The following is a 10,945-nucleotide window of genomic DNA, read 5'->3' as shown; positions in this document are numbered from 1 at the left end:
GGCGATTTTGTGTCCTTGGAAATAAAAAGCAGCGGTGTTTTTCGGGCTGACGGGGGGATGTGTCGGCGGTGAGAGCGGGTGTCGGTGTCCGGAGAAGGTGAGCCGTGTTCGGGGGAGTGTTTTAGCGGGGTGCCGTGTCTCCTGGAGGAGTTTTAGCGGCTTCCACACGTGTAAGGAGAGAGAGAGGGCTCTTATAATGTATTTACTACAGCGATGCAGTGACATTACACAGCTAGCACGGCAGGCTAGCGCGATAGCATCGGTGCTAACATGAAAAAGGACACAGTGTCTCTTCCGTCTGCCGGTGTCTGTCTGCTCGCTTTTCAGCCTTTCCTCTCTCTCCTCAAACTTCTCCCTTTTCCTCTCAGCTAGCTCTCACAACTTGTGGCAATCCTTGCAACATTCAAGCTAGCAGTGAGCTAGCCTCTGCGTCTGCTAGCACTGAGAAGCCCACAGAGGTGTATGCTAGCTGCTAGCCTGTTAGCTAGTCTGTGGAAACTGGTAGCTATAGCAGCCAGGTATGTAATGAGTCATGACCCGGCCAGGTGTGAGGCTGGTGGGCAGCAGGTAGAGGCTGGGAGGCTGGGGGTAAAGGACAGCAGTCAGTGTTATTGGGCTTAATGGAGAAAAGCCTTAAATGTGGTGATATAAACATTTAAAACCCTTAAAATTAAATGTAAACATTAAAATACATGTAAATCAAATGTACAGACAGGTATAAACACAGGTAAAAAGGCTGTATGACTGTGTTTTTATTATGTTATAACAGCTGATTAATCATATGTTATTCTACAATTGTAAATACATTGATATAAATCAAACACACCCCTATATTAAGTCTATTATAGGTGACTATAAGGTTTATTTTTAATTGTTTTGATACCAGGTCGACAAAATAGAATCATAGGATCCTATCATTAATAATAATACCAATAAAAATATTTGTTTTTATTTCTTCTGCCAGTCTATTCAGCCTTGTCATTATGATTAAGCTACTATAATACACATATTTTAGCTGTTATTATAATGTAGTTGAATGAACGGGATCTTAAGCTGAGTCAATAGCAGCTAGGGATGTCAGTCTGATGAATCATAAATTTACAGACGAGTCTCTCTGACCATTCATGAAAACAGTCAGGTTGAATTTGATCTGACTGTATCTGATTACAGTAAGGGCTGCATGCTGGCGAAGGTGTTAGCCCTAGCAAGAAGGGTGTTGGCAAGAAGGTTCCTGGTTTGAATCCCAGTCAGGGCCTTTCTGTGTGAAGTTCGCTTGTTCTCCTGTGGGTTCTCTCTAGGTGTCCGTCTTCCTCCTACCATGAAAAACATGCGTGCTGGGTGACTTGATGACTCTAAATTGCTCGTAGATATGAGTGTGCCTGGTTGTTTGTCTCTATGCGTCAGCCCTATGGTTGACTGGCGACCAGTCCAGGGTGTAACCCCCGTGACCCCTTATGGCAGTGGTTCTCAACTGGTCCAGCCATAGGACCCTGTAGCGCCTCATTATGTAATAATGCCGCATTAAGTAATAACCCTAACCATAGGACTTAGTGTGGGCTCCAAGGTATGCCCTACCCAACTACCTTGCCCTAGCTCTAAGCGCTTAGTGACGTATGCCTAAACCTAACCCCCCTTCGGGGCTCTACACACCTAACCTTAACCCTAGGACTTAAGGTGGACTCCAGGGTATACCCTACTACCTTGCCCTAACTCTAACCGCTTAATGGCTTACAAAATGTGGCGTTATCACATAATGAATTGAAAATTTATTACATTATTACATAATGGGGCGTTATTACATAATGTGGTGCTACAGACCCACCACCTACTGTAATGTGAAGTAGGGACCCAAATTTCTGATTTTTATTAAATTAATTCAAGAAAAATGCTGAAATCTGGACCTGGGAAGGAACAACAAAAGGCTGATCAAAGACTGGCTAACACTTCAGGAGGACATGCATGCAAACACTTTATTTCACTTTGTTTTACCATTATAACACTGTTTTTTGAAAGGTGACAAGACATTTACAAATTATCATATGAAAACTAACGTTCTTGAAGATACTTCCATGCAAGATAACAGGATAAACAAGTGAAATTAAGTAGATGGATAGATGTCTGCCTAGGGCTTCAATATCAGAGATATTTTGCCTTTTATTTTTCCTGAAACCAGTGCATGACCCACTGCAAACAGTCTGTGACCCACTTTTGGGTTCTGACCCACCAGTTTAGAATAGGGGTGTAGCGCTACATTATGTAATAACGCCGCATTATGTAATAATGAAAAAAATTTCAATTCATTATGTAATAATGCCGCATTTTGTAAGCCACTAAGCGGTTAGGGTCAGGGCAAGGTAGTAGGGTGTAACTTGGAGCCCACACTAAGTCCTATGGTTAGGGTTATTACATAATGCGGCGTTATTACATAATGTGGCACTACAGGGGCTGAACGATCTGGAAAAATAATCCAATTGCGATTTTTTTTCATCCATCATTGCGATTACAATTGAACGTGATTATTCTTCAGGTTCCTCATCTTATAAACCATTCTATATTATAACACACAAAGCTATTTCCCTCAGAAATATTTATAGAATCTCCCAAAATCTACACATAAATGTTAAAAAATTCTAAGAAAATAAAATTAAAAACCTGCCCCATTACACAAAAAATCAAATCAAATTCCTAAAAAAATTCAAATAAATTCCTAAAATTTAAAAAAAAAATAACACAAAAAAATCAAAGCACCCCCCACCCCCAAAAAATCAGGTCAACTTCTTAAAGATTTACAAATAAAATTCTCAGATTTTCATGAAATTACCTAAAGGTTTCAAAGCTAATTACCCCCAAAATTTGAATCAAATTTCCCAATATTTACAAATAAATGCTAAAAATTTCCATTAAAATACCAAACAATTTCTAAACAAATTTCCAAAGAAATTAAAATCAAATCCCCCAACATTTACAAATAAATTTATCAAGTTTTCAAGAAGATACTTTAAATTTTCAAAGCAAAATCCCCCCCAGTTCAAGTCAAATTTCCCTAAAAAATTCAGAATAAATTTCCCAAATTTCCACAAAATTATATAAAAAATTCCTTAGCAAAAATACCCCCAAAATTCAAAGCAATCTAACAAAAATGTCTTATTGCAATTATTTTTTTTTTCCTATATTGACAATTTGATATGAATTATAATGAAGGGAATGATGATTTCATGGATTTCTTACTTTGAAGAAGACAAAAATATACAAAAACAAGGAAAGTAGGAACTTTTGTCAATTATTTTAGAAAATATTGGGACTTGAATGTTTGCGTAATGTGTAGAGTAAAACACCTCTGCCTCAAAAAATGTATTTAACTGGTATTTCAAAACACATTTCAGGTCAAAGAAATGTTGCACCCTCTGCGATTTGTAAATTGCAGTAGGTCACGTTGCGATTTAATCTACATTTTGATTAATTGCCCAGCCCTAGTTGAGAACAACTGCCTTATGGGAGAATAAGTGTGGAAGATGTATGGATGGGAGAAATGATCGCTTGTTGATTTTAGTGGGTTTTTGTGTAAATAAGAGATAATCTTGGGGAAAACAAGATAATTTAAAATCATCAAGGTGTTTCTGAGTTTAGGAAGTAAAGAAATGAAATTCCGGGTCTGCTGTGGAGATTTTCTAACATTTTTTTATGAACTGTAGTCTTAATCACACACCTGCCCAGGTGTTGCACTTTCACTCTAAGTGGGGTGGAAAAATCTTGAAAGTAGGGATGCAATCAGCGTGGATGTAAATACAGTCCAGGATGGCTGGTTTAGGCCGTGTTTACACGACAACGTTCTGCTTCGTTTTCCGTTTTTGTTTCCAACAGTGTTAATTTTGTTGACTTATTATTTTCGTTATAGTTTCGTTAATAGCCTTTTTTCCCCCTGTTGAAAACGAGACAGTAACTAATAAAAACAAGTGCACATGGACAAAAACTAAAACAAAATTAACTGACATTTTAGTCAACAAATAAAAACGACATGAAAATGTTTGACAGAGACTTTATCCAATCAGAACTAATTTTGTCATGTAGAAAGTAGGGGCAAGTTAGACATATATCCAATCACAGCTACTTTGGCTGTGTGGAAAAGTGGGATGAGATACGGGGGAGAGCCAATCACAACTGCTGCTGCTGCGTGGTGGCGGGGGGGGGGGTAAGTTGGGGAGAGATCCAATCAGTTGACTAAATTTTACTGTAAATTTCATCGACTAAAATGTTGGGAAGTTTCGTCAACTAAGACTAAAGTAAAACTAATACAATTTAGATGACTAAATTATGACTAAAACTAAAAGGTTTTTCTTGCAAAAGACTATAAAACTAAATTAAAAAGTGCTGTCAAAGTTAACACTGGTTTCCAAATAGTTCCACGTTTAGACGGCATCGTTTTGAGAACAATCTCCGTCTACACGAGAACGCTGGCGTAAAGTGATTTTCTGCCTCTACGTAAACGACAGTAGCTGCATGTTCACTGTTTTTGATAACGTGTAACATTTTTATCACACGAGAGTAATTCATCCCTAAATCCTCCTTCTTATCGCCATCGTAGCAAAGAAGCAGCACATATAAACATAAAAATGCTTTGCTAGTTCAGTCTTGTTAAAATGAAGACATCCTCTAAGGCTGTTTAATTTTCCACTGACAATTTTTCCTCCTACAGCCTTTAATTTCGCCTGGATTTTCTCAGAGTGCAGCAATTCCTGCTTAAGCGCAGCAGGAAAAAGATATTTCTATTTCGTCTTATTCAGTTTGATCTGCTTCTTGGAAGTGATTAGACTAACACGGACGCTTCAGTCCTGTCTCCTCCATCTGAGCACTGATGGCAGCTGATGGAGGAGACAGGAGAGTCTACGGGCTGAAGTTTCCATAAGGCTAAATTATTTCCATGAAGCAGATAAATGTCAGAAAAAGGGAAATAGAAATATCATTCTGAAAAGGCTTTAGCTGCGCTCATGAGCAGCGCTGTGCTTTCCGAGTAAATCCATGAGAAATTAAAAGACAGGAGCTGAATTCGTCCATGGAAAATTAATGATTCTCAGCTGATATCTACGTTATAACAAGACTGATCTATCAAAGCATCTTTTTGTTTTAATATGAGCCGTGAAATTTCTCTGCCGCGCTACGATGGTGATGACTAATTATCATGATGATTGATCAAAAGGTAGACGTAATCATTTCCAAAATTACTAGACCTACTTTGTCTAAAGAAACTGGCGTTCTTCTAAATCCAGACTTGACAAGCTGAATCAGAGGTAACTACACCAGAGGGCTCGGCTCAGAAAAATCTGATGCTCCTTTACCACCACCACAAAACGCACACACCATACGTTCTTAAATCCAATGCGGGGAACAACCAGAAGGGCAACGAGAAGAAAGTTTGTGTCAGTCTTCTGTGATCTTCTTCTTCTCTTTTGGTGCATTTCCGTGGCAGCAACACAGCGCCACGTACAGGCTAGGCATATGCACTACAGCGTTGTTTCCAGTGGTTTCATGCTTACGCGGATATTTCCTGAAACGATCCTGTCTTTACAGAAAACTTTTTCAAAACGAAACGGCAATGTATCGTTTTCATCTCCATGTGGACAGGGCTTAATGCAGTGATACTCAACGCGTGGCTCTAGAGCCACATGGGGCTCTTTTATGTCTTAATTTGAAATTTTTTTTCCTCCAGAACATCTTTATAAAGGGAAACGATAACCTCAGAAATTATCCATTGCAAGTCACATTAATCAGTTTGAATCCCTACATTCATACAGTTGGCTTTAATTTTTCGACCTTTTTTTTTTGTCTGTATATTTCCATCGCCCTTATTTGCAATTTTTTACCTTTTTAAAATGTTTTTTGCTTCTTTTAATCCATTTTTACTGCTTTAAGCCCACTTTTGCTATCTCTTTTTGCCCATTTTTACCGCTTCTGTCCCATTTTTTGCCACCAGTTTTTTGCCTCTGTTATCCTGCTTTTTGCAATTTTTCCCTTTTTTGCCATTTTTACACTTGTTTTTTTTTGCCATGCTGTGGCCATTTTTTGCCACCTGTAACTCATTTTTTTGGTAACTTCTCAACCTTTTCTGTCAATTTCTGCCCTATTCAGCCACTTTTCCTCCCCGTTTTTCCACTTTTCACCTACTTTTTGCCATTTTATGCCTTCTTTTGCCCCTATTCACCCCTTGTTGTCACTTTTTTGCTGCTGTTTGGCCATTATTTGTCGCCTTGTACTTATTTTTATTGTAGAACTTTCTGAGGAAAAGTTGTGCGAGTTGGTTAGAAATGCTGCCTCTGTTTTTGTCTTTCATGCAAAAGCTACATTATCAATACCTCCTCCACAGTCGCCATGTCTGTTTTTGAGTTTGTTGTTGTCATAAACCTTTGACTCTGCCCCCCCCCCCCCGTGGATGTATTGGTTAACATCCATGCCAAACGTAAAGGACGCATGGAAGTGTGTGAGCAGTGACGGTAACATCGTTTGAAAAGGAGGTGTACATTTTCGTACGTAAAGGGAGTATAAATGGGCCTGTAGAAATCATGCAACACGGATCCGTGCCGCAGGCACACCCCTTTCTAAATTGCTTGTAGCTTTTGAACCGTAAGTCGTAGACACTAGCTTGTTTTTTCCTATGAAATCTCGCCGCTGTGCCTTTGTAATCATGTCTTCCAAGCATTCGTAGCTCTTACAGAACATTTTCTAGTGAGCCTGGAACTGACTATCCGGGGTCTCTGAGGATGGCGTATTCGTATACGAGTGACGCAGTTTCTAAAAACGTACGAATGGGATTTATTCATTTACATTAGCTCTATAAACATCAGACCCCAGAGTGATACTACAATATGGACCAAGCTCTAACAGTGTTAAATTAATTTCTAATAATGTTAGGAATATTTTCCGATACTCTGAGTATCAGTAAAAATATAAGGGGTGTCCAAACTATGGCATGTGCTCCAACTGTGGCCCTTGGTCCCTTTTGAATTGACCTGCAAGAAATCCATTAAAAAGGGCCCACATAAGAAAATAAAACTTTATTTCTTAGTTTGACTAGGAATGCACAGTATTGGGGTTTATACAATATGGAGATATTTACAAATTAGATTTAATATCAATACTAATATAAATGCATAGACCTAACACTTCAGTCCTTCAAACACATTTAAAGATGAACACATTAAAACACATTAAAGTTTTTAGAACACATTTTAAAGTTGAAGTAAATAGGATGAACACAGAAAAGACTTCAGCTGTTCGTTGGTTCTGCCTAAAGTTAAAAAAATGAATGATAAAAGATTACAGCGGCAAGTAGCAGCATGAATAGAGCTCATCTGCTCCTCTGTCTGATCTATCTAAAGGTCTGATTTCCAAATCATACTGTTCTGATCATCTTCAAGCACCAACACTTCTGTAAAGCTAGTCAGCTTCCTGCAGTTTTTTTTGTTTTGTGTCTGGATGTGGAGATGAACCATCAGCGCCTCTCTTCTCTGCTGCACCTCAAAATTCTTAACAATGATTGGCTGTTAGCTTTGTTAGACGTTAATGTAGGGCTGTATTTTAGGCTGTTTTGGTTTTGTTTTTCAAGTACTTTCACTTACTGGGCATGTATTTTTGGTTACTGGTTGGTTTTAGAGATTTAACAAACATCTATATACTGTGCTGCTGGTTTTTTTTCTGTGCTACAAGATTGTTGACCTCTATAGTACCAGTGCTAGGTGCAAAAAAAGTTAACGTACAGCCCTGGTATATGTATGTATATAAATACATACACACAAACACACACACACACATATATATATATATACAGTACTGTGCAGAAGTTGTAGGCATGTAGAGCACTAATGGTCCTTCACAGGTCCTGATGTTCCACAACCCCGGGCTGAAGAGAGGAGGGACGGGGGCCAGAGTAAGTGTCGACACATTTGACATGAACGTGTGTCGCTCAGCAGCCAAGGTCGAGCTCAACAGCATTTGTTTTGTCTGGGCTTTTGCACCCCTGGTAATACGCCCAGCAACCACCAACAGTTTTCAGGTGCTTAGAACATACACACGACAACCGGGGGGTTGTGGCAGCCCTCCTACCCCCCCTAACAGTACCCTAGGGCCTAGGCTATGTTTAAATGCCACATCTACCCATAACTCCGCACTAAAGCTTTTGTTTTGTTTTGTTTTCATCAGATTATTGTCCCATGCCCTTGGTAATGTACAAAGACATCCAGAGCATGACCTGGGTTGTGCCAGTCCTCCTTCCCGTCCGATGGGGCCCTCAGGTGGGCGTACTTGCCATTACACGCCTTACTTCAGCCTCAGATTTTGGCCCAAACATGCCTAAACCTTCTGCACAGTGCTGTATATGTATAAATTTGGTAATAAAGTGAGATTGCAGTTATTGCAACACTGCAGCTCTGACAGAATCCATTAATGCTATCATGAGTCTACCTGCTTGGTTATCAATGAAAATCTAGATAATAATGAGAGTTTAGGGGGTGTGCAGTTCTCATCTCAATAAATATAAATATTAAGGAGCATAAAAATATAGAACCTGAAGTTTTTACAGTTCTGTTTTCAAAATAATTTTAGATTTCCCTTTCGTGAAAATGAAAGTGCTAAATAAAAACATGGCTAATCAATATGAAATATGAAATATAAATGCAGTCGAGTTTGTGAGGATGTGCAGACACTAAACAGAGTTTTAGCAGAAGCAGCGCTTTGCTAAACTGAGACTTCCTGTGTTGTTCTGACAGTCTAGTGAAGAAGGTACCGTGTTGTTCAGCTTGGAGGTGATGAAGAGATGCATCAGGTTGTTTGAATCAAATTTCCTGCTGTGATATCTGGTTGTATTGCTTTGCCGTCTCTGGCTGTGTTGTGTTTCTGCTGAAATATTCTGGATGAATCCATGATGGCAGACTCGTCAGTGGCAGTTGTAGTATCTCTGCTGGTGATTTAGAGGGTTAAAATAGATTTAAGTTACTGTTTTGGAGAAAACTTTCAAATGTAAATTTCTCTGCACCTTTATAAAACCCTGCAGTGTATGTAACCCCTTTAGGTATTTAAAAATAAAATGTTTTTATGGAGACAACAGGATGAATGTTATGAGCCACTTGTTGTAGAGAAACAGAAACTAAATACTCTGTGCAAATTCTGCAAAACCAAATGTAACATGATTACTTGCTAAATGATTTAAACTAATTTTCTAACCTACTTCAGTTATCGCAAACCATAAAATAATTTTATAAATAATATTAGACAATGAAGTCTTAATTTATCGGCTAACGGTGTTTTAACTCGACTCTTCTCCTCCTGCAGCTTCTTTAAATGTTTCTGCTCTTTCAGCAGAATTTATCAACAGGAGAGTAAAGACTGATATTTTCACTTCAGTGAGCAGACACCATGATATGGCCGAAATATCATAAATGTTTTTTATTTAGCTGTTCACATTATAACTATAAGCCTAAATCAATCAGTTGATAGATAAACCCAGAGAATGGCCCCTGATAAACCCAGAGAGTGGCCCCTGATAAACCCAGAGAATGGCCCCTGATAAACCCAGAGAGTGGCCCCTGATAAACCCAGAGAATGGCCCCTGATAAACCCAGAGACTGGACCCTGATAAACCCAGAGAATGGACCCTGATAAACCCAGAGAATGGACCCTGATAAACCCAGAGAATGGACCCTGATAAACCCAGAGAATGGCCCCTGATAAACCCAGAGAGTGGCCCCTGATAAACCCAGAGAATGGCCCCTGATAAACCCAGAGATTGGCCCCTGATAAACCCAGAGAGTGGCCCCTGATAAACCCAGAGAATGGCCCCTGATAAACCCAGAGAATGGACCTAGATAAACCCAGAGAGTGGCCCCTGATAAACCCAGAGCATGGCCCTTGATAAACCCAGAGAATGGCCCCTGATAAACCCAGAGAATGGACCCTGATAAACCCAGAGAGTGGCCCCTGATAAACCCAGAGAATGGCCCCTGATAAACCCAGAGTGGCCCCTGATAAACCCAGAGCATGGCCCTTGATAAACCCAGAGAATGGACCCTGATAAACCCAGAGAATGGCCCCTGATAAACCCAGAGAATGGACCCTGATAAACCCAGAGAATGGCCCCTGATAAACCCAGAGAATGGCCCCTGATAAACCCAGAGACTGGACCCTGATAAACCCAGAGAATGGCCCCTGATAAACCCAGAGATTGGCCCCTGATAAACCCAGAGAGTGGCCCCTGATAAACCCAGAGAATGGCCCCTGATAAACCCAGAGAATGGACCTAGATAAACCCAGAGAATGGCCCCTGATAAACCCAGAGAATGGACCCTGATAAACCCAGAGAGTGGCCCCTGATAAACCCAGAGAATGGACCCTGATAAACCCAGAGTGGCCCCTGATAAACCCAGAGCATGGCCCTTGATAAACCCAGAGAATGGACCCTGATAAACCCAGAGAATGGCCCCTGATAAACCCAGAGAGTGGCCCCTGATAAACCCAGAGAGTGGCCCCTGATAAACCCAGAGAATGGCCCCTGATAAACCCAGAGAGTGGCCCCTGATAAACCCAGAGAATGACCCCTGATAAACCCAGAGAGTGGCCCCTGATAAACCCAGAGAGTGGCCCCTGATAAACCCAGAGAATGGTTCCTGATAAACCCAGAGAATGGACCCTGATAAACCCAGAGAGTGGCCCCTGATAAACCCAGAGAGTGGCCCCTGATAAACCCAGAGAGTGGCCCCTGATAAACCCAGAGAATGGTTCCTGATAAACCCAGAGAATGGACCCTGATAAACCCAGAGAGTGGCCCCTGATAAACCCAGAGAATGGACCCTGATAAACCCAGAGATTGGCCCCTGATAAACCCAGAGAGTGGCCCCTGATAAACCCAGAGAATGGACCCTGATAAACCCAGAGAGTGGCCCCTGATAAACCCAGAGAATGG

General features: G+C 40.4%; 1 protein-coding gene across 1 annotated transcript in view; it reads left to right on the top strand.

The window, feature by feature from the left end:
* Positions 1-10,945, top strand: part of chd6 (chromodomain helicase DNA binding protein 6) — a 124,206-nt gene continuing 113,261 nt past the window's right edge. Inside the window, exon 1 of the mRNA XM_041783748.1 lies at positions 1-97. The gene's annotated coding sequence lies outside the window, so the exon portion shown is untranslated. The remainder of the gene's footprint in view (positions 98-10,945) is intronic.

This window comes from Cheilinus undulatus, linkage group 3, assembly GCF_018320785.1.
Source record: "Cheilinus undulatus linkage group 3, ASM1832078v1, whole genome shotgun sequence".
Taxonomy (NCBI): domain Eukaryota; kingdom Metazoa; phylum Chordata; class Actinopteri; order Labriformes; family Labridae; genus Cheilinus; species Cheilinus undulatus.
The sequence above is the reverse complement of the archived record's forward strand: the minus strand, read 5'-3'. Positions and strand labels throughout refer to the sequence as shown.